This window comes from Lithobates pipiens, unplaced genomic scaffold (assembly GCF_037356315.1).
Source record: "Lithobates pipiens isolate NorthernLeopardFrog02 unplaced genomic scaffold, aLitPip1_a1.2 Scaffold_23, whole genome shotgun sequence".
Lineage (NCBI taxonomy): Eukaryota > Metazoa > Chordata > Amphibia > Anura > Ranidae > Lithobates > Lithobates pipiens.
This window is the reverse complement of record NW_027507785.1, coordinates 175,746,007-175,770,578: the sequence shown is the minus strand read 5'-3', so window position 1 is coordinate 175,770,578 and position 24,572 is coordinate 175,746,007.

The window sequence follows — 24,572 nt, the reverse complement described above, 5'->3', positions numbered from 1 at the left end:
TGATATTTACATTATTCTTTTTCACTAGGCTAAAACATTATTCTTTCACTCCCACTAAGCTAGAAATCAGATAATTAAAATGTATATCTGTTTCATATACAATATGTTTCCCAAAAGTTGACATCAGAGATAACAACACACATTCCCTTAAATCGCTCTAATTTATATTATTTCACAATGATAGTGCATGATTTAGGTTCACTCAAATTAATTGGGGAATCCTGGAATTCAGTAATGAGTAAAGAGATATAAACACTTGCTGAAACTAACCACGCATGTATATGAATCTTTAACAAGAAGAGTCTTTATTCAATAAACAGACAAGGAGATACAAGCAGTGTACAATTCACATTGGACATAACTGGATAATGTGAAGAACACAAAGGGGGTAATTTACTATAGCATGAATATAATAATAGCGCCCAATTAAGAGTTCAAGTAGGCTATGAGAAGGCTATGGGTAGGCTATGAGTAAGTTATAAATGAGTATTGAAGAGTAATATCTGCTATGCTGTAAAATTACATGTATTTTACATTTCCGGTTACATATCTGTTGTATGTTTTTTATGCGACTATACCTTAAACTACGTAGAGGCTTATGCAAGGGGCATTGATAGTTTAAAAAATCGATTAGATAAGCACCTGAACGACCACAACATACACGGATAAACAATGTAATACTGACATATAATCACACACATAGGTTGGACCTCACCTAATATGTAACTTTGCAACTGTGTATAAAGCAGTAATTATTTATGTTCATTCTTTAGTCATACTACTCTATTATGGAGCTCTCAATGAACTTAGCAGAATGGCATGGTGGCTTCCTCAAATGTCTCCGAAGCACTAGAGTTAAGAGTTCAAATCCCCAGCCAACCTACCAGCCACCTCAGGCAGCTGTGTTTATTTTTCCAGTGGACAAGAAAATTTAAATAAACAAATCCACAAATTTAAGCTGCCCATTAACTAGTGTGTGATTTTGGGAATTCCACACCATAATATTTTTGAATACTTACATACCATTGCATGCATTTGACGAGTTAATATAATATAATCAACAAATCTAAAATGCTTTGCCTTTTTTCAGCATATGCCACTGAGTCCAATGCAATCTTTTAGTAGATGATACCCTCTGTGGGATTTGAACCCATGAGTCTTTCAAGGCCTGAAGCTTTCTAAAGTAGAAGCACTGGCCTCTAGTCCATTGGGCCATTAATGTTATGGAAACAATCATGCTCATGCTGATGTGGCATTGACTATTATGCAAAAAATGGTGTACGGTCCCCCCTCCAGTCCATACCAGGCCCTTTGGGTCTGGAATAGATTTTAGGGGAACTCAATGCCAAAATTGTATAAAAAATTGCCGTAGGGTCACCCCCCCCCCCCCCCCAAATCCATATCAGGCTCTTCGAATCTGGCACAGATTGTAAATTCATACCAGACCCTTATCCAAGCATGCAGCCTGGAGGTCAGGATGGGGGGGGGGGGTGAGCGAGCCCCCGTCCCTCCTGAATCATACTAGGCCACATAGTTCATGGTCAATCACAGCGCCTGACAGGCCAGAAAAATAGTAACTAATCTAAACGCTCCACCTCAATGGGAGGGCTCCCTCTGCATGCACTCTGTGCACTTTAACAGTTCATACATTGCTGCAGTGAGGTCCAACTGAAGTGGGGATAGGTACCCTTGAAAACCCCCAAAGGGTACTCCCCAAAAGGTGACAAATGTGGCACCTGAGGGGGGAGGAGAGAGCTAAGCAGAGCTTCCACTTTTGGGTGGAACTCTAAGGCCCCTTTAACATTTGTGCAACTTGTCCTGCGACTTGGGACTGAAAAGTCGCATGACAAGTCATACCCCATGATTTCCAATGAGTACCATCCATATCTGTGTGACTTCAATGTAGTCCCTGCTACTTTGGTCCAATATCAATGTGATTTGAAGTCCATAGACTTCTAGATTACACAGGCATTCCTAACTATTTCTGGACTGCCCATAGTCATTATATGTCAGCTGTTTGAAGTGGAATACCATTGTTATTGCAGCAGATAGCTTCCATAACCCCGGTATCCTCTTCAACAGCGGGCGTTCCGCTTTCAGATAAAAGTGGTCTCTGGAGCCGACTCCCGCTGAGCTCCGGGGTCATCTCCACCGCTTACCAGAGCAGTCAGTAGCGGCAGAGATGATCGCATCCTTCCCGCTGAAAGGCCTTTAGCCGAGTTAGGGAAAGCTGGCCTCCATTCAGCTCCATAACATAGGATGGCGGAAGCAACATCAATCGTCACTTCTGCGCAATGGTCTTAAAGACTTTTTTATTTTTTTATTTATTGCATTCATGTGTAAATGTCAGATCTGAGGTCTCTTTGACCGCGGATCTCACATATAAGAGGTCCTGTCATGCTTTTTTTTATATTACAACGGATGTTTACATCCCTTGTAATAGGAATAAAAGTGACCCAACATTTTTTTTAAAAAGAACAGTGAAAAAAATAAATAGAAAGTTAAATAAATAAGAAAAAAAATGTAAAGTGCCCCATCCAGCTGAGTTCACGCACAGAAGTGAATGCATACGTAAGTCGCACCCGCATATTAAAAAAGTGTTCAAACCACACATGTGAGGTATTACCATGATCATTAGAGTGAGAGGCCTCCTCTGAAACTCAAAACTGGTAACCTGTAGAAATTTTTAAACGTCGCCTATGGAGATTTTTAAGGGTCAAAGTTTGTTGCCATTCCACAAGCGGGCGCAATTTTGAAACGTGACATGTTTGGTATCAATTTTCTCGGCGTAGCATTATTTTTCATAATATAAAAAATTTACGGTTGTCTTATTTTTTAAATCCAAAAATGTATTTTTTCCAAAAAAATTTTGCTTGTAAGACTGCTGTGCAAATTTGGTGTGACATAAAGTATTGCAATGACCGCCATTTTATTCTCTAGGGTGTCTGAAAATATATATATATGTGTGGGGTTTCTAATGCCCCGTACACACGAGCGGACTTTTCAACATCCAAACTCCGACGGACTGAGTCCGTCAGACTATTCGATCGTGTGTGGGCTGCAACGGACTTTTGATTCGCCAAAGTCTGACGGACTTTAGAAATGAAGCATGCTTCAAATTTTCCCGACGGAACTCCGCCGGACCCGGTCCCCTTCGAAAAATCCGCTCGTGTGTATGCTACTCCGACGGACTAAAACCGACGCTAGGGCAGCTATTGGCTACTGGCTATGAACTTCCTTATTCGAATCCAGTCGTACGTCATCACGTTCGACTCCGTCGGAGTTTGGTGTGATGGTGTGTGTCCAAGTCCGTTCGGTCGAAAAGTCCGCCAGAACTCCGCCAGAACTCCGTCGGAACTCCGGCGGAACTCCTTTGGAGGTCTGTCGGACATAAGTCCTCTTGTGTGTACGCGGCATTAGTGTTTTTCCAGCAAAAAAATTATGTTAACTTGTAAACACCAAGTCTGAAAAATAGTCCCAGTCCTTAAGTAGTACAAGTCACATCAAAATCACGGAAAAAAATCAGGGCAAAATCGTGCAACTTTCAGGCCATAGCCTTCCTGGGGGCTGGTCAGGAGGACCAGGACCATGAAGTCAGCACATCATTCTGGACCGGAACCCCCAACCACATGACGTCCGCATCTTAACCACTTCAGGACCGCCGTATTGCCATTGTACGTCAGCACAATGGCACAGGCAGGCACAATCACGTACATCTACGTGATTGCCTTCCAGCGGGTGGGGGGTCCGATCGGACCCCCTCCCGCTGTTTACGGCGGTCCGATTCGGTCCAGGAGCGCTCCGTGATGAGGGGATGGCCGTTGGTTTTCGGCCACCCCCTCTGGATCGCTCCTGGCCAATGAGAAGCTTCCTCCCCTGTGTATTGTTTACACAGGAAGGAGGAAGTGATGTCATTCTCCTCGGGGCGGTCTTTTTGACCGGACTACGAGGAGAAGACTAAAAGTAAGTGTGCACCAACACTACACTGACATGTAGGTACACACAGGCACACAAACCCCCCCGATCCCCCCCCGATCGCCCCCCGATCCCCCCCCCGCCCCCCCTCCCCCCCCAGTCACAGTGTCACTGATTGCATTGATCATTTCTTTACTGATCAATGCATTCAGTGTCAGTTGTGACAGTAAAAACTGTCAGGACAGTTAGTGTTAGGTCCAGGGTAGCCCCCTATCACCCCCCAATAAAGATTTAACCCCCTGATTGCCCCTAGAGTTAACCCTTTCACCCCCTTTTGCCAGTGTCACTAAGCGATCATTTTTCTGATCGCTGCATGTGTCGCTAGGTAGCTAGTTATTTTTTTAGGTTCACCGCCAGGTTTTTATAGCGCTAGGTACCCCGATATACTACCCAATAATGGTTTTAACCCCCTGATTTCCGCTAGTTAACCCTTTCACCCCCTTTTGCCAGTGTCACTAAGCGATAATTTTTCTGAGCGCTGCATCAGTGTCACTAGTGTCGCTAGGTAGCTAGTTATTTTTTTAGGTTCACCGCCAGGTTTTTATAGCGCTAGGTACCCCGATATACTACCCAATAATGGTTTTAACCCCCTGATTGCTGCTAGTTAACCCTTTCACCCCCTTTCACCAGCGATCACAGTATAAGTGTCACTGGTGACGCTGGTTAGCCAGTTAGTTATTTAGGTTCCCCGTCAGGTTTTTATATAGCGCCAGGGACCCCCATATACTACCTAATAAAAATTTGAACCCCCTGATTGCCCCTAGTTAACCCTTTCACCACTGATCACCGTATAAGTGTTACGGGTGACTCTGGTTAGTTTGTTTTTTATAGCATTTTATATTCAAATCCGGAAGGCAGTGCTTGGTTTTCGGGGTCTTGTACGTGGCTAGGCTCCCAAAAAGTCCCCCACATGTGGTATCCCCGTACTCGGGAGAAGCAGCAGAATTTATTTTGGGGTGTAATTTGACTTCTGCCCATAGCATGTGTGAGCAATATATCATTTAGTGACAACTTTGTGCAAAAAAAAAAAAAGTTTGTAATATTCCCGCAACTTTTGGCAAAATATAAAATATTCCATGGACTCAACATGCCTCTCAGTAAATAGCTTGGGGTGTCTACTTTCCAAAATGGGGTCATTTGGGGGGGTTTTGTGCTATTTTGGCATTTTATGGCCTTCGAAACTGTGATAGGTAGTGAGGAGTTAAATCAAAAATGTGCACCCTTAGAAATCCTGAAGGTGGTGATTGGTTTTCGGGGTGCCGTGCGCGACTAGACTCCCAAAAAGTCCCACACATGTGGTATCCCCGTACTCGGGAGAAGCAGCAGAATGTATTTTGGGGTGTCATTTCACATATGCCCATAGCATGTGTGAGCAATATATCATTTAGTGACAACTTGGTGCAAAAAAAAAAAAGTTTGTAATATTCCCGCAACTTGTGGCAAAATATAAAATATTCCATGGACTCAACATGCCTCTCAGTAAATAGCTTGGGGTGTCTACTTTCCAAAATGGGGTCATTTGGGGGGGTTTTGTGCTATTTTGGCATTTTATGGCCTTCGAAACTGTGATAGGTAGTGAGGAGTTAAATCAAAAATTTGCACCCTTAGAAATCCTGAAGGTGGTGATTGGTTTTCGGGGTGCCGTGCGCGACTAGACTCCCAAAAAGTCCCACACATGTGGTATCCCCATACTCGGGAGAAGTAGCGGAATATATTTTGGGGTGCAATTCCACATATAACCATGGCATGTGTGAGCAATATATCATTTAGTGACAACTTTTTGTAAAAAAAATTTTTTTTTTTTTTTTTGTCATTATTCAATCCCTTAGGACAAAAAAAATAAATATTCAATGGGCTCAACAAACCCATCAGCAATTTCCTTGGGGTGTCTACTTTCCAAAATGGGGTCATTTGGGGGGGATTTGTACTGCCCTGCCATTTTAGCACCTCAAGAAATGAGATCGGCAGTCATAAATTAAAAGCTGTGTAAATTCCAGAAAATGTACTCTAGTTTGTAGACGCTATAACTTTTGCGCAAACCAAAAAATATACGCTTATTGACATTTTTTTTACTAAAGACATGTGGCTGAATAAATTTTGCCCTCAATGTATGACTAAAATTTAGTTTATTCGATTTTTCTTATAACAAAAAGAAGAAAATATCTTTTTTTTTCAAAATTTTCGCTCTTTTTCCATTTATATCGCAAAAAAAAAAAATCGCAGAGGCAATCAAATACCATCAAAAGAAAGCTCTATTTGTGGGAAGAAAAGGACGCAAATTTCGTTTGGGTGCAATATTGCATGACCGCGCAATTACCAGTTAAACAGCGCAGTGCGAAATTGCAAAAAGACCTCTGGTCCTTAAGGTGTTTATTGGTCCGGAGCTGAAGTGGTTAAATACCCTCTTCCAGAAAGCACAGTGAGAGCGCCACTCCCACTGGGCAGGCTCAGAGAGAGAGTAACTTAAGCACCTAACCAGACCATAGTTCCATGCCTGCCAGAAGAGACAGTGCCCCCTATGGCCAGGCTGAACATCTCACAGTCCAGTCAGACTGATGCTGAAGTCTAAATTTAGACAATTGTACCCAAACCAAACTGCAGTTCAGGCATAACTTTAACTTTGAAAACCGCATAGCGCGTGCTCTTCAGGAGCCACCGCTACATTATAATCTTATAATATGGGTTTAAGAAATTCCACTTCCCCAAAACCACCACCCCCTAAAACTAAAAGAAGAGAACAACAAACAAGACCTCAATAATGTACTTTTATTTTGCCAGCAGAAACACAATTATGTACATTGATTTGCTGGCATTAAAATATTCTACAGTATATACGGTGCTACATTTAGCAAAACTGTTATCAATTGGGCTCTAAGGGCCCTGCTCATAGGAGCTTACAATCTACTATAATTTGTCTAAACCTTGTCTAAACCTTAGAGTGAACACAGCTTTACTTTCACAGTGTATAACAGGAAGCACATTTCATAGCACACATTTTTAGCTGTAAGATTATAGAAACATACTTAACAGTCATTATTCTTACAAAGCATTCCAACGCAATATTTAAAAAGGCACATATTCAAAGGATAACACCCACCACCACCACACATTCTGCACACATACATTGGTGAGTATGTTATGCTGGAAGCTGCATTTCTGTGTACATCATTAACCACTTCAGCCCCGGAAAGATTTGCCCCCTTATTGACCTGGCCATTTTTTGCGATACAGAATGCGTCGCTTTAACTGACAATTTTCCACACTGTACTCAAACAAAATTGATGTCCTTTTTTACCCACAAATAAAGCTTTATTTTGGTGGCATTTGATCACCTCTGAGTTTATTTTTTGTGCTATAAACAAAAAAAGACAGTCAAATTTGAAAAAAATATTATTTTTTTTACTTTCTGCTATAATACATATCCAAAAAAATAAATAAAAAAAGATTCATCAGTTTAAGCCGATAAATATTCTTTGACATATTTTTGGTAAAAAAAAATTGTAATAGGGGTATATTATATGGTTTGGGCAAATGTTATCACGTCTACAAACTATGGGATAGATTTAGGGACTTTATTTTATTTTTATTTTTTCATTGTTTTTACTGGTAATGGCAGTGATCTGCGATTTTTAGTGGGACTGTGACATTGTGGCTGACAAATCTGACCCCTGAATGACACTTTTTGGGGACCAGTGACATTATTACATTGATCAGTGCTATAAAAATGCACTGATCAATGTACAAATGGCACTGGCAGGGAAGGGGTTGACACTAGGGGGCGATCGAGGGGTTAAGTGTGTTCCCTGGGTGTGTTCTAAGTGTAGGGGGGTGGGCTCACTGGGACATGACAGAGATCACTGTTCCCGATCACTGAGAACAGAAGATCTCTGACATGTATTTGGCAGAATGGGGCAATTGCCATGTTTACATAGACAGTAACCTGTTCTGCCTCTGTACACAACGATTGCTGGTCATCGTGTACAGGCACGTTGGTTCACACAGGAGAGCCAACTTGCCTCAATAAATGTACGTGAGCAGGTTAGCAAGTGGTTAAGCAATGAGATCAAAGAGTAGAATGTCAGCAGATACTCTCAAACCATGAATGCATGGTCAGACAGGAACAATACACAACATTGACAGTATGGCCATATAAACCCACTTTTGATAGACAAAATGCACAAGAATTTCAGCAAACAAACAGTCATAGTGGGGCGTTTGTCATTATGCACAATATCATTCCTTCTCCCATGTTGATGGCATGTGGCCTGGTACGGTTTGGGGGGGCGCTCTTTCGTCCCCCTCTTTTCCTGTGGCCTGCCAGGTTACGTGCTTGGATAAGGGTCTGGTATGGATTTTGGGGGGGACCCCTACACTATTTTTTAAAAAATTTGGCACAGGGTTCCTCTTAATTTCCATATCAGACCTGAAGGGCCTGGTATGTATTTTAGGGGGAACCCCACGCAATTTTTTTTTACATTTTGGTTCGGGGTTCCCCTTAATATTCATACCAAACCCAAATAGCCTGGTAATGGACTGGTAGTGGGTCCCATGCTCTTTTTTTTCAATGAGATTTATCTATATTGCCGAGACCCAACTTAATTCATTACAGCCGCAATCAGTTTTAAATTACAATTTTTCCTTTAGAAATGTCATTTTGCTGTGGTACTGTTCTAAACATGGGAAAAATGCATCACTTTGCAGGCTTACTATAAACACCCCCTAGACACAATATCTAAAGGGATATTTAATATTTATTGTTTCACTTTAAGCGTTAAAAAAAATCACTGCTCCCGAAAATACAGCCGTTTTAAAAAAAAAATGTATGCATTGATACATATCCCCTGGGGCAGGACCCAGGTCCCCAAACATGTTTCATGACAATAACTTGCATATAAGCCTTTAAAATTAGCACAATTGATTTTTCATGTTAGTGTCCCATAGACTTTAACAGTGTTCTGGCAGCTTTCAAATTTGCCACGAACACCGCATATTGTTTCCTGTTTGGCGAACACCCGATGTTCGAATCAAACTTAGGTTCGACTTGAATATCGGGCTCATTGCTAATGAGCAGGAACACAATACTATTGGCAACTGTGTTAGCCCTAGGCTATGTGCATCAAATCTCCAACTACAGGCCAAAGATCTAAGTCCAGTTTCATGCACATAAACAAACCAACATTTTTCTAAGCATATGTACCTGTGCAGTGTAAATCCTACAATTTGAAATGTCCAAGTCCCTGGGTATGATTAGTGCTAACAAACATTAACATCAGTCCGTGGCTGCAATGAGTTTCCAATCTAAAGTCCAAAACAAACTTTCTTACAAGAGACTATTTTGACAGGAGAGAAATAAAATGCCAGCATATCTTTGGATTGTGGTGAAAAACCCACACAGAGAGAACATATAAACTTCAACGCAAGGATTAGCTGCTTGGGAATTTGAACCAGCAACCCCAGTCCTGCTAGGCGGAATTGCTAGCAAGCTCAGTTTCACAAGCAATATACAATATATTGTCACAAGTCCCTGCCTATAGAAGCACTTGAACTGTACTGGCATCCCAGTCTTAGTCCGTAAGGTTCAATATTGAGTTAGCCCACCCTTTGCAGCTATAACAGCTTCAATTCTTCTGGGAAAGCTGTCCACAAGGTTTAGGTGTATGTCTATGGGAATGTTTGACCATTCTTCCAGAAGTGCATTTGTGAGGTCAGGCGTTAGACGAATTCATCCCCAAGGTGTTCTTTTGTGTTGAGGTCAGGACTCTGTCAGTCAAGTTCCTCCACCTCAATCTTGCTCATCCGTGTCTTTATGGACCTTTCTTTGTGCACTGGTCCTAAGCATTTTGTGGAAGGGGGATTATGATGTGGGTTTGTTTTCAAGGGGGTTCCTGGTCTCTTAGTTCCAGTGAATGGAACTCTTAAGGCATCAACATACCCAGACATTTTGGACAATTTCATGCTCCCAACTTTGTGGGAACAGTTTGGAAATGGTCCCTTCCTGCTCCAATATGACTGTGCACCAGTGCACAAAGCAAGGTCCATAAAGACATGGATGAGCGAGTTTTAGATGGAGCGACTTGATTGGCCTGCACAGAGTCCTAATCTCAACCCGATAGAACACCTTTGTGATGAATTATAGTGGAGACTGGGAGCTAAGCTTTCTCATCCAACATCAGTGCCTGACCTCACAAATGTGCTTCTGTAAGAATGGTCAAACATTCCCATAAACACACTCCTAAACCTTGTGGAGTGAGTCTTCTCAGAAGAGTTTAAGCAGTTATAGCTGTAAAGGGTGGGCCAAATCAAATTTTAACCATATGGCCAAGACTGGGCTGCCATTAAAGTTCATGTGTGCGTAAAGGCAGGCTTCCCAATAATTTTGGCTAGATAGTGTATCTGGCAAGATTTGCAATGGTGGTGGAATCCTCTTACACATAATTACTACATTTAGACATTATTCATGTAAGGCCCTGAGTCGCAAGTTATGTTTGAACAACATAGGGAGAACAGACAACTTCATGAAGTGGCACTGTCACGTACCTAGTGGTAAGCCCGGGATGCTGAAGGAGACCTCTCTTGTGTCCCCGACTCACGGCCCCTGATGGTGGTGACAGGAGGCATGGGAGTCAAAGGTAGCAGGAGTGCCTGGCAGGATCAACAGCCGGAGGATGGATCAGGCTGACTTCAGGAACTGTAGCTGGACAAGCAGGCCACAGTGACAGCGGACAGGAACCAGTAGACAGCAGGAGACCAACAGGAACAGGTGGATCACTCAGGGGCAGGCACGCAGAAGAGTCGGGCAAGCCGGGTCAAACCAGACAGTCAGTACAGGAACAGATGCTGCAGGCAGAGGCAGGAACGTGGAACAGGCCGGGTCAGTAAGGGATAAGCACGGATGGACCAGAGGATGAGACAGGTGCAGAGTCGTAGACAAGCCGGAGGTCAGAGGCAGACAGAAGGCAGGGAAGGTCACAGGTCAGGCCGGGTCAATACACAAACAGATCAGATTCAGGTAATAGTCTCAGGAACGCTGTAGATCAAGCAGCAAGATCTGAAGGGAGAACTGGGTTTAAATAGCCACCTGGCGCCGGTAACCGTGCACGCGCACGCACGCGGACGCGCGTAACCTGCGCGCACCCGCGAGACCGCGATCACGTGCAACCGCGAACGGGCACACCAGGCACCCGCAGGCACGCACAGACAGGTGACGGACCACTGTCCCCAGCCAGCCTTTCCTGACAGGCACGTTTGGGATTCAAGCCAGCAACCCCAGCGCTGCTAGGCAGAAGTGTTAACCTGTGAGCCACCAAACTGCCACATGTAGAACCCGCCTACACATAAATACACATATACTGCATTTCTTTGGACATATAGGTGGTGGAATTACATTAGTCAGGAGTTATTCTTCTTGATTTATTTTGTGATATTTGGTGGGTTTTGGTGTAGAGTGTAGAATAGTGATGTTACCCTCTTATTTTTGAAAATTACATTTTTATTTCTGATGATGGTACACATATCACATTTTGCGGGGTTAAATTAGGATCACTTGGAAATAATAAAAAACACACAAAATTGTGACTCATTTTAAATTTTCATCGGCAATGGTATTGTTTGTGAAGACACCCGTGTGAGTTTGGGTAAAGATTTTTGTGAGATGGACAGCAACAAGTGAAAGTGACCGAGAAAAATATATTTTATCAAAACATTCCATATTCTAGCATTCTTAGGCCCCTTTCACACATGTGGACCGTTTGTCCATATTTCTTCCATCCGTTCATGGATGAAAACGGACATAAATTCATTCCTATAGAAAAACGGATGATAATGGATGATCATCTATTTTCATCTGTTTTCATCCGCTTCTGTCAACATCTGTTTTTTTGAACGGATGAAAGCTCTAAGGCCCCTTTCACACATGCGGACAGTATGTCCATATTTCATCCATCCGTTTGCGGATGAAATATGGACATACATGCATCCCTATGGGATAGCGGTGTCTGCGGATGAACATCCACAGACACCCGCTATTGTCCACCTCCGCTACTGTCCGATTCTGCAGACGGAGGAAAATCCTATTTTTCTATCCGTCTGCAGAGCGGATTGGATGAACACGGACGGACAGGCTGTGCTCATCCGATCCCCATAGAGGAGAATGGAGAGCTGACAGGGCAGTCCCTGCACAGTGTGAGGAGACTGCCCTGTCTGCCGCTGGCTCAGCGGGGACAATGGAGCAATCCCCGCTGAGTGAGCGGATCATCACGGGGCGGATCATTATTGATCCGCCCCGTGTGAAAGGGGCCTAAAGGTGTTAACTGACAAATGGTCAGTTTTTCATCCGTATTTGCATTGGTAGTTGAAGTAAAAAAAAACTGAAGAATTGAACTGATGAAAAACAGATGAACTGAACTGATAAATAAAACAGATGAACTGAACTGATGAAAAATGGATGAAGTGAACTGATAAAATGAAAGGTCCGTATGTGTGAAAGGATCTTAACCTCCCTGGCGGTATGATTAGTTCTGGTTTTAGGTGCTGAAAGCGGTACAATTATTTTGCATGGAAATTTGGCATTTTATATTGTAGTCCTGTAATTCTTAGGAATAACTCTCTTAAATCTGTTCAAACCAGAGTCTAGCAGACATCCCGGGTATGATAAAGTTTATAATATAATAAATAATAATAACAATTATTCAATGTAATCAAATCCAAAAAACTGAAATTTGCTAATTTGCAGAATTGTCGCTGTCATTAGATTTGCAAGTGATTATAATTTATTATCACTGTTTTCTAGCTGGTCTAAAATCACTGCGCCGTAATGTCGCAGGGAACGGAGCTCGGCGGAATTCGGGCACTGTGTGAATCGAGCAGAGGAAAGCTCGATCACACAGCGTGGAGGACATCGCTGGATCCAGTGGACAAGGTAAATAACTACTTCCTGTCTCCTCCCTGTATCCAGCAATGCGATCCCGAGTCTGGCTCGGGGTTACCGCTTATGGTACTGAAATCCCAGCCCGAGCCAGACTCAGGATTACCGCTAGGGAGGTTAAGAAACAAAATAGATGATGAAAGAGCAACATTATTGCAAGGACAATTTCTTTGAGAGAAAAATACATTGCATCTAAACACAAAAAGTATTTATTTGGGGAAGTTACAATTGTACCATTAGAATCGATCGATTAGAATCCAAAAGCACTTTTTAACCCAGCGCTAACTTCGGTATTTACTATAGCTCCTTGTAAAAAAGCCATGGGAGTTAAAATGAGAGTAGTTTGCAGATATGAGAATGCTCAGTTGTGTTGGCACCTAGTTGTAAAGAGATGGGGAATTTATCTCTTCTCAGACTTTTAAAGATATTTCAGTGTAGAAATCACTTTTTCACACACTTCAAAAGCTGATTATCTTTAAACAATATACAGACATACCCCACTTTTAATTACACAATGTTTTTTTTTACTAAAGCTGGAAAGTGCAAAATCAGGCTCACTGCTGCATAAAAACCAATGAGCTTCTAACCCCAGCTTGTTCACTTAAACTTTGGTAATAAAACCTGGAAGCTCATCCGTTTCTATGCAGATGTGAGCCTGATTTTGCACTTTCCAGCTTTAGTAAATTAACCCCAATGTGTATTTAAAAGTGGGGTAGGCCTGTAATGCATATTTCAGTACCATTTTGGCAATCATATCATGCTCTAAACATTATTTCCATGTGCAATTCTCCAGGTACTAACAAGAGTAAGGGTTTGGGTGCTATCTGTTGTCTGGGTGCTATAGTGAATTTGATTTTGTGAGTATTTTTTAGCTAGCGCTATTGTGAATTCCGTTTGGGTGCTAATTAGCTCCATTTCCAATTTTTTTTTTTAAATCAAATAATTTTTTTTTGTTATTATTAAACATACAAACAAAATATGTCAAGTTAATACATTAAGTATCAAGAAATAAGGAAACACAAAAACCAAACAAACCTTGCACCTCTTGGATTAAAGTAATTTAGCATATAATAAACAAAACATAATAGGAGCATGAATACATTTTACATTTTACTCATCAAATTGAGCTTGAGCTTTGACTCCTCAAAGTGATATCAATCATCAGATTATGGCAACCTCCTCTATGCAGCATCACAGTCTCTTCTCATCTTCTCCTCACCATTCTACCTCAACTCTTTACTTCCATCTATCTCCTCTACCTTTACTCCTCTCTACTAGATAAACCATTACATAATTCATTACTAGGTTCTATCCAGCATGACTATATTTTACCAAACCTTTGGGGTGTACCTCTTTGCTTTATATGTTCATTTTTCTCTTTTAAGAATATTGTTAAGTTTCTCAACCCATTGTTTATGGGTTGGAGGATCAGCAGATGACCATTTTTGTAAAATAACTTTACGTACTAAGTATAGGGATCCTATCCACATAGTATGCATCTTTACTGGTATTGCTCCATTGGGTATTATTCCCAATAGTGCAAGATTGGGCATCCCTGCTATATCAGTGGAGCATAGTAAATTTAAGGTTATAAATATTTTTTCCCAGTAACAATGAAGCTTTGGACATTGCCAGAGAATGTAGAGAAGAGAACCATTAAATAGATATGGTGTTGCATATTTTCCCCAAGCATAGAGTTTTTATGGGGTATAATGAGCCCTATGTATGATAAAAAGCTGAGATAGCCTTTGAGAGGGTGAGAGAGATCACCTGGGATGTGTTTCAAGTGTCCAGTCCAACTCATCTAGATCTTCTATGCCTCCTTGCCCCTGGGCAAAACGATTTTTATGGTTTTTTTTGTGTTCTCTATTATTTTTAAGTTACAATAAAGATCTTATATTAATCCTCATTTCGTACAGGCAACCAAAGCTGCCTTTGTTAGAATTTTAGAGTGTTCATACTGTATTTGGATTTTTGAGCTTTGAAATTGTAATGCATGACATATTTGAAGACATTGCTAGAAGTTATTGTTCGCTAGCTGATAGCGGTCTTTTAATATATTAAAAGGAATTAGAGCATCCCCTTCATATAACTGGTACAAAAATAGTATGCCTGCTTTTTTTCCAATCTGAAAATTACAATAGTCTATTCAATTCATAAAGGTAAAAGTTATCCCACATGGGCATATGTTTCGTATACCCCTTATGCTGAGTAATATTTCGCACTGCTTCCCATATCATATGAATCAAGTGTAAAGTAGGGAACCTTTCTTTATTATAAAAATGGTGAGCTACTATTAGCTGAACTAAAGGATGTTTTTTGTGTAGATGTTATTATCTTCTGTGTGGGGTTCTCCATGTCCACTACCTCCCAACCATGCCAATGTTGTAATCATGATGCGATTAAAGTATAACCTTGCATTTGGTACCGCAATCCCACCCCCCCCCCCCCTTTATTTATGGGCTGTTGTAATATTTCTAATCTAATTATAGGTTTTGCACCCTTCCACACAAAAGTCCTAAAAACGAATCAATAGTCTTAAATAATCGTAACGTCAAACATATAGGAAAAGCATGCAATACATATAACATCTGGGGCATCCACACCATCTTCACCAAATTTGCATTCCATGTTTTACTCAATTGTCTGAATTTGGCAATAAGAGGGAGTATATTCCTATCTGTATATTCTATAAAATTCGGTGTAATTACCAATCATAAATATTTAAATGATGTCCTGGTCCTGATGCTTTATTATTAGGTAATAGGGATGAGCCGAACACCCCCGTTCAGTTCGCACCAGAACCTGCGAACGGACTGAAAATTCGCGCAAACTTTAGAACCCCATTAAAGTCTATGGGACTTGTACGTTTGAAATCAAAAGTGATAATTTTAAAGGCTAATATGCAAGTTATTGTCCTAAAAGGGTTTGGGGACCCGGATCCTGCCCAGGGGACATGTATCAATGCAAAAAAAAGTTTAAAAAATTGCCTTTTTTTCAGGAACACTGATTTTAATGACGCTTAATGTGGAAAAAAAGTGAAATATTCCTTTAAATGTTGTGCCTGGGGGGTGTCTATAGTATGCCTGTGAAGTGGCACATGTGTTCCGTGTTTAGAACAGTTCCTGCTCAAAATTACATTTCTAACGGAAAAAAAAGTAATTTAAAACTGCTTGCGGTTTTCTGTTCAAATTTTTTATTGTAAATAGCATAAGAATAAAGGTTACAGACGGAAGTATTCAAATCCGCGAACGTGGCGCTTAACGTCATTACAACAAAAAAAGAAAAAAAGAGAAAACATGACATATATATCACAGAGTTTACATAACATTAAGCACATTGTCAGCGCACTTTAGGTTAGAACAAGGGAGTAAATTGGCGTATTCAATAATATGACATCCGGTAAGAAGGAGAAGAACCCCCCACCAACATCAACGTGAAACAGCAAACCTACGATGTAGGGGTAGAGGAAAACGCAGGGCAAGAGGAATTGTCAGTAGACGGGCCTTGTTCATGGCACAAGGAACACAGTTAGACAGTTTGTAGCCATAGGCTAAGAATAGAGGAGGGGGGACAGAGTAGGAAGAAAGAGGGTAGCATGAAATAGGGGGGCAGGGAGGGAGAGAGGGAGTCAGTGTCGGCGGGACCACACGGGGCCCCAGAGAGCCGTCAGACTAATTAATTGCAGGATAGACTGAGTTTATGGTACGAGGAGATTTGTGTCAAAGTCTAGAGGAAGAAAGTTATCTACCCATGGGGTCCAAATTCGAGAATGGTGAGGGACACGATCTAGTAATGTTGCCTCAATCTTGCTATGGATCATGGCTCGGGTCACTCTGTGTTTAGTTTCAGCTATATGTAGGTGCGGGGTTTTCCAGGCTTTGGCGATGGTCTGTTTCGCAGCCGTAGTCAACTGAAGGAGAAGACGACATTGGGATTTGGTGTAGTCTCCCGGTATATGATTTAAAAGTGCTAGGGCCGGGTCAGGAGCTAGGGTATCGTGAAGTAGTGTGGAAGCTATTTGAAATACTGCTAACCAGAATTGTTGTACTATCGGGCATGTCCACCAGATGTGAGCATGTGTACCCCTTTCTCCACAGCCTCGGAAACATACCAGAGAGTAATTTGGTAGAAATTTGGAGATCCTAGCAGGGACCAGATACCACCGCATGAGCACTTTATAGTTAGCCTCCAGAGCCACTATATTTTGGGTGGATGATTTGGTATTGGCCCATATTTGGGACCAGTCTTCCACATCAAGAGTCAGTTGTAAGTCCTTGGACCACTGCGCAGTATAGGGAGGAAGGGTGGTTGAAGGATTGGTTAGGTGAGTATAGATGGTTGAAATGGTACCCGGAGCGTGAGGATTCGAGGAGCATATTTTTTCAAAGAAAGACATATTGGCAAGGGAGGAGCAAGAGCCAATTGTTGTCTTGACGAAGTGGGCTATTTGGAGGTACCGGAAGGCTTCAGTTGAGGGTAAACCGTTTTGGCCCTGAAGAACCGAGAAAGATTTAAGAGAGGTACTAGTGACGAGATCAAGTATTCTGTGGAGGCCGGTTTGGGACCAGTAGCGAAAAGACCCAGGTTCCGTAAAGGCAGGATAGAAACGGGGGTGGCCAAAGAAGGAAAGTAAAGGGGAATGTGGAGAGATCAGCCCAAAGAGGCCACGCAACCTGTCCCATACCTTTAACGAGTGTTTTGTGATAGGATTAGTTATGGAGCCACGAGCCGAGGGCGGGATCCATAATGTATTATTTATCAGTAAGGGATATAACTCGATTGCTTCCAAGCTGACCCATAGGGGGATTTCACTGGTAGCATGGAACAGGGTAACCTGAGCCAGCTGGGCAGCCTGGTAATAGCGAATAAAATTAGGTATACCAAGACCACCCCTGCATCTATCACGGAGAAGGATGGATCTCGGGACCCTGGGCTTGATTGGACCCCATATGTACTTGAATACCCGGGACTGTATGATACGGTGAAAGTAGGACGGAACTGGGATTGGGAGAACTCTGTAAAGGTAGAGGAGTTTAGGCAGAAGAGTCATCTTGACGGCCGTTATTCTACCTAACCAGGATACACAAAGGGATTTCCAGGATTCTAACAGTGAGGTTAGGTGTGATAGCATGGGGATGTAGTTAGCCCGAAAGAGAGCAGTTGGGTCACCGGTCAGTTTTACACAAGTATGGAAGTGTGGAAGCGGACCAGAGAAAGGGGAAGCTACTTTGTATGTGGGCCAATTCCAGGGGCGGGAGAGACACATTTAAAGCTTTCGATTTCTGTTGGTTAACTTCTAGGCCCGAAATAACTGCGAATTTATCTAAAATAGAAATAAGGTTCGGAAGGGTTGTTCGGGGGGAGGTCACGAAAAGGAGTGCATCGTCAGCAAATAAACAGATTTTATGGGAAGTGGAAGCTATTTCAAGTCCTTTTATGTCTGGGCAAGTTCTAATTAAGGCAGCGAGGGGCTTAATAGTCAAAGCAAAAATAAGGGGGGAAAGGGGACAGCCCTGTCTAGTTCCTCTTTCTATGGGAAAAGTATCCGAGTGGAAACCCGAGTATTTTATATAGGCTTGTGGTTGGTTGTAAAGGGCGGTCACCCATTGTAGGAAGTGTGGGCCAAAACCCCAGCGCTTGAGGATATAGTCCAGGTAGGGCCAGGACACTGTATCGGACGCTTTTCTAATATCAAGGGATAGTAGGTGCATTGGGATTTTGCGGGTCCTGGCTATGTGCTGGAGCAAGACAACCCGTCTGATGTTGTCACTGGCTTGACGTCGGGGCATGAAACCTACCTGATCCTTATTGATCAACCTGCCAATCAGTGGGTTGAGACGAAGGGCTAAAATTTTGGCTAGGAGCTTAATGTCCAGGTTTAGTAAAGAAATAGGTCTGAAATTAGACCATAGGGAATTATCAGTGTTGGGTTTGGGTATCATGGCTATTATAGCTGTCAGGGTGTCTCGGCCAAATGTCTGGTTCTGCAGCAGGGCGTTAAAGGATTTACAAAGAAGAGGAGTCAGAATGGGGGCAAATTTTTTGTAGTATGTGGCAGAGAGTCCATCGGAGCCAGGTCTCTTGTGTGGCTTGAGGGTCTTAATAGCTGCAAGTATTTCCTCCGACTTAATGGGCGTCTCTAGGGATTCCCTGTCGGAGACAGTCACAGAGGGCAGGGAGAGGTCTTGAAATAGCCGGTCAGCCGCTTGTGGATAGAAAGTTGATTTAGCCTTATACAAAGCTTCAAGACGATTGCAGAATTCCCGGAGTACCTTGATGGGGTTACTTGTGTAAGCATGCTTACCTATCTTGAGTCTAATGGGGACCTGGTTTCTATCAGGGCGTCTAAGGCGCATAGCCAGCAACGTATCCGGCTTATTAGCTTTCATATAAAGAGTGTGATTGGACCTACGGATAGCCTTATCAGCCGATTCAGCCAGTAGCAGGTCCAACTCAACTCTAGATTTTTCCATCTCCAGCCTATTGGGTTCCGTTGGGGAGGACTGGAACTGTAGGAAGACCTGGTGGAATTTCTGTTCCAGCCTAGCCAGTTGGAGTTTTTTATCTCTTTTGTGGTGCGCGGATACTGAGATACAAGTGCCCCTAATCACCGGTTTATGTGCTTCCCAGAGTAGGGTAGGGGAGATATCAGGAGTGGAGTTATTTCGTATATAGTCCTTAAGGGCCACTTGAATATCTAGTAGGAAAGATTGATTGGTTAGGAGGGCTTCGTTGATACACCATGAGCGATCTTTAGATTGTGGAATCAGGGAAGCTATAGAGGTTATTACTGCGCAGTGGTCCGACCATGGTATGGGATGAATGGAGGAGTCAATCAAAATCGGGGATGATGCAACTGAAAGAAAGATGTGATCAATTCTGGAGAAGGATTTATGGGGATATGAATAAAAAGTGTAATTTTTCCTAGACGGGTGGCATTCACGTCAGGTGTCCAGCAAAGAGGCTTGCTGGAGCTGTTTCCGAAACCGTAGGGAAGGGGTTTACTGTTCAGGAGCATAGGGGGACTTGTCTAAATGAGGTTGCAAGACTAGGTTTGAATCACCACATAAAATCAGGGTGCCCTTACAATGGGTCCGTAGGACCTGGAGTAGATGTGAAAAGAATGGGGGTGGGATTGTTATTAGGGGCACAATAGGAGACCAAAGTGGTTTCTACATCTTGAAGTAGGCCCACTAGAATAATATAGCACCCTTCTGGGTCTTTAATTTCTGAGACTACCGAAAAGGGGAGGGTGTGATGAATAGCAATCAGTACACCATGTTGTTTCGTGGGTGCGGAGGCAGTAAAAACTTGAGGGTATCAGGAGTTAAAATATTTTGGAGTTGTGCTAGAGAAAAAATGGGTTTCCTGAAGAGCCACAATGCCAGCCTTCAGAGACATGAAAGACTGGAAAGCCTTGACCCATTTGTTAGGAGAGTTTAAGCCTTTAACATTAAGTGAAAGTATATTTATGGGGGCCATAGAGAGGGTAATGGGGAAATATTTAGGGGCGTCCCCAGGACCCTGCTGTGCCACCGACACACGACAGAAAGGGAAGGAAAAGAGGAAGAAAAGAAGAATAGAGAAGTGGAAGGAGAGAAGTGAGATTTGTAGGGCAAGGACAAAGGTACGTTATGGAGGGGAGAACAGGAATCTGTCGCCCGACCAAATAGTGCACAGGCTCCCCAGCCGGCCAGCCAGCTGAAGGGTGTGTACACCATACTAGGGGGAAGCGATGACAGCTTCCCGCCACAAATGGGATATTAGAAATCAAGTCTAAGAAGTCATAAAACGGTAATAAGGCGTCACACGGGTAAAGCAAATAGTATCAAGCTATGAGCAATCGTGGGACTAGCTAAGCAGTCTTACAAACAAACTCAATACGCAGTCAAAATAATAGAATACTGAGTAGAGGAACAAAATGGTTAGACCACGTAACAGTACATATATAACAGGAACAACCAAAAAGAAAAAAAAGAAAAAAAAAGAAAGATTAGGAAATAATAAGGGTGACAGGGGACTGCATGGGCTCCCCCCTAAACAAACAAAAAAAGGGGGGAAGGCCCATCACAGGACAGTCTCCTTGGTCCTCGGATAAGAGGTTAGGCAAAGATATAATAATTTGATCAAGACCTCATGCCAAGGTACCTCCAGTGGCACTCAGTAGAAGAGTAGATAGCAGGATTCAGCGAGGTGAGTATAGCGAACGTCTGTTGCGACATCTCGGGGTGGACGAGCTGATGTCCCTTTACGAACGGAGGAAGGGGCCGGTGGAGGTCTTCTCAGGGTGACGGTGTAGGGATGAGTCAAGGTCCGGGCTGGGGTGCGAGGTAAGGCCGTCTCTGAGGATTGAGACGGGACAGCCAGGCGCAGGGATTCCAGGAGACTCTGGAGAGCTTCAGGTGAGGTACAGGAATGTTGCTGCCCTTGGTACGAAAACTGCAAGGCGAAGGGGAAACGCCATGTGTATTTCACTTGGTGTTGTTGCAGAATCTGTAGCTGCGGTTTCATCGCACGGCATTTTGCAATCGTTAAAGGGGCTAAATTGGGGAAAAGTTGATACGTGTGTCCTTGAAAGAGAAGGTTGTCTTTATTGCGTGCAGCAGCCAGTAATTGCTCCTTGGTTCGGAAAAAATGAAACTTAATTATGATATCCCGTGGAGGGCCATCAGGTTGGCGACGGGTGAGGGCCCTATGAATCCGATCGAATTCCAAGCGTTCGATCGGTATGGAAGGGGAAAGTTCCTGGAAGAGGGCCATAGTAAAGGATTGTATATCATCAATCACTTCTGGTATGCCTCGCAAGCGCAGATTGGATCTGCGGGAGCGATTCTCCGTGTCCTCTAGGCGAGAGAGAAGGGTGGAATTCTAATCACGTGGGGTCGCCTGTTCCCGGACCTGCTCCTGTAGTGTGAGTTCAATATCGTCCACTCTAGATTCCAGATCAGACATACGTTGGCCCAATTCCCTGATTTCCCTGGTTAGCTTATTGGTTATCTGGTCAGAGGTGGATTTAAGGGCTTTATGAAGCATGGTCTCCATCAGGGATAAAAAGTCCACCTGAGACATACCTGAGGGTGGTATAGCGGAGGGACCATCAGCGTGGTCGTCCGAGCGTTCGTCCTCTTCACTGTCGGTGTGACCTGTTCCGTCTGGAGAAGCAGCGCGTTGTATAGCGAGGGCCTTCGCCGCCATCTTGGACGAGGCGCGGGCTAGGGCTTCCTTTTTTCGGTTTAGACTTGTTCTTGCCTCGGTGGTTCATCAGGACCATACCGAAATGATTAGCGTGCGTTCCGGAGGTGATATGCTGAAACAGCGGGGTTGCAGGGTGGCTCAAACCCGTAGTAAAAGCCCGATGTTGTGGCGGGGAGTGCGGAGCTCTAGTGGAACACGTCCTCCATGCAGAGCCTCGCGCATGGGCCCCAAACTGCTTTCGGTTTTAACCCCCCTGACGGTATTCCCGAGCGTGACTCGGGGTGAGATTTTTGTACCATTAGCTGTAACCCCGAGCCACACTCGGGATTGTATCGCTGGACCCAGAAAGACATAACTTACCTTGTCTCTGGGATGCCGCAATGTATCCCCGCTGTGTATGGCGGTCGGATCTTCCGGACCTTCCACCTGATGCACTGTGTGCCCTGGCTTCCGTTCCCTGCGAGCATAGCGATGCAGGGAGATGGAACCAGCACCAAATTCAAAAAGTATAAAGCACAAACACGCTGATACATTGTAATCCTATTGGATTACATTACTAAATAAAATCCAACAACTAAATAATGCCCTTGCCTGCAGTTTTACTGTACTTTGTGTCTGGAAACTGCAGAGCATCCATGGCATCAAAAAAGCGCACCTCTACCTCAAGCGCGGCATATGACCTGTTTGAAAACAGGGACAGCGATACAGAATCACTTGCAGAAGTGAGTGATAGTGGGGAAATTCGTCATCAGGCATGGAAACTGATTTTAGCGATGATCCTGAGACTTTGCCCAATGATGTGCGGACTTGGTGCTCGATTGATTGCGGTACAGAGCACACAGCGCCCCAAAGATTTCCATTTACTGGAGCACCTGCTCTCAAAGTGGATGTGGATGACAACCCATTGGCATACCTCCAACCTTTTTTTGACTGATGAGGTTATAGAAAAAATTGTTATGGAGACAAATCGGTACCACGAACAACAAGCTGCTACGCATTTGTCAGGAACCATGAAACAGACACAGACAGAAGTACAATCTAAGCACACTTGTTTATTAATAAAAATAAAAAGATAAATAGGAAAAAGTGTAGTCAAGCAAGCCAGAGTCCAGTAGCCAGATCGGGTAGTCAGCCAGTCCAAAGTTCATAAACCAGATCGGGTAATCAGCCAGTCCAGACATCAGGGATCCACAGAGAGCAACTGCAAGCAGGATGGAAGCCAGGTGGGATATCAGCAAGCCAGTCTTGAAACAACAGCAGGAGATGGTTCCTTGTGATGTGACCAAACGTGAAGGCAAAGGAGAAATGAGCAGGAGACTTTATATAGGCAGGCCAGACGAGCATCATCGGGAACAGCTGGTAACTGAAGAGAGAGAAGAGAGCTGGCAATTAGCTGACAGCTGAGCGGCCAGCCCAGAGGAGGAAGGGCTAAGCCAGCCCTGACAGCATCAGAGGTTTGCAAAGAGCAGAAAGTGGGAACCAGTAACCAAGGAGGACATCTGGAAGTTTCTAGGCCTCATAATTCTTCAGGGAGTGGTTGGGAAACCCCTGCAGAAGTGGTACTGGACAACCAACAAATTGCTAGCAACTTTTGGCACCGTCATGTCGGAGTACAAATTTTCCCTTATTATGAAGTATTTGCACTTTGAGAATAATGAGCAATTTGACGAGACTTCTCATCCAGCACCAAAACTCAAAAAGATTTGGGGGCTATATCAAATGATTCAGCAAAATTTCCAGAAGACCTATGTAACCGATAGAGACATCAGTATTGATGAAAGTCTGATGGCCTACAAAGTAAGACCAAGAGGGCACGTTTGGCATAAAATCATTCATGCTCTGTGAATCCAGCACTGGTTACATATGGAATTCCATACTTTACACCGGGAAAGGAACCAAGTTCAATTAAAGATTTGGTAACTATGGAATGGCAACCGCTTCCGTTCCTACTCTGATTGAACCACTGCTGAATCAGGGCTACTGTGTAACCACAGATAATTTTTACAGTTCTCCAGAACTCTATGAGTTCCTTTTGCAGCATAAGACAGATGCATACAGGGCCGCTAGAGCTAAACGGCGTGACTTGCGTGACTTGCAACCAACCTTTGGCAATAAAAAGCTCAAGGCAGGAGAAATAGTTGCCTGGAAAAAAAGGCAAATTGATGGCACTGAGATGGCGAAACAAAAAAGATGTCTGCCTAATGAATACCATTCACAACACCTCTACTGTCATGGTACAAACAAAAGGTGGAAAAGACATAATGAAGCCCCAAGTCGTGATGGACTACAACCATACTATGGGAGGTGTTGACCGAGCTGACCAGGCCATAATTTTTTACCCAGCCATGAGGAAGCAACAGAAAAAATATTATAAAAAAATCTTCAGGCACCTTCTGGAGCAGTGCCTGTGGAATGCTTTCATTCTTCTGAAAACAAAGAGTGACAAGCCTGTTGTTCATGCGGACTTTGTTTGGAA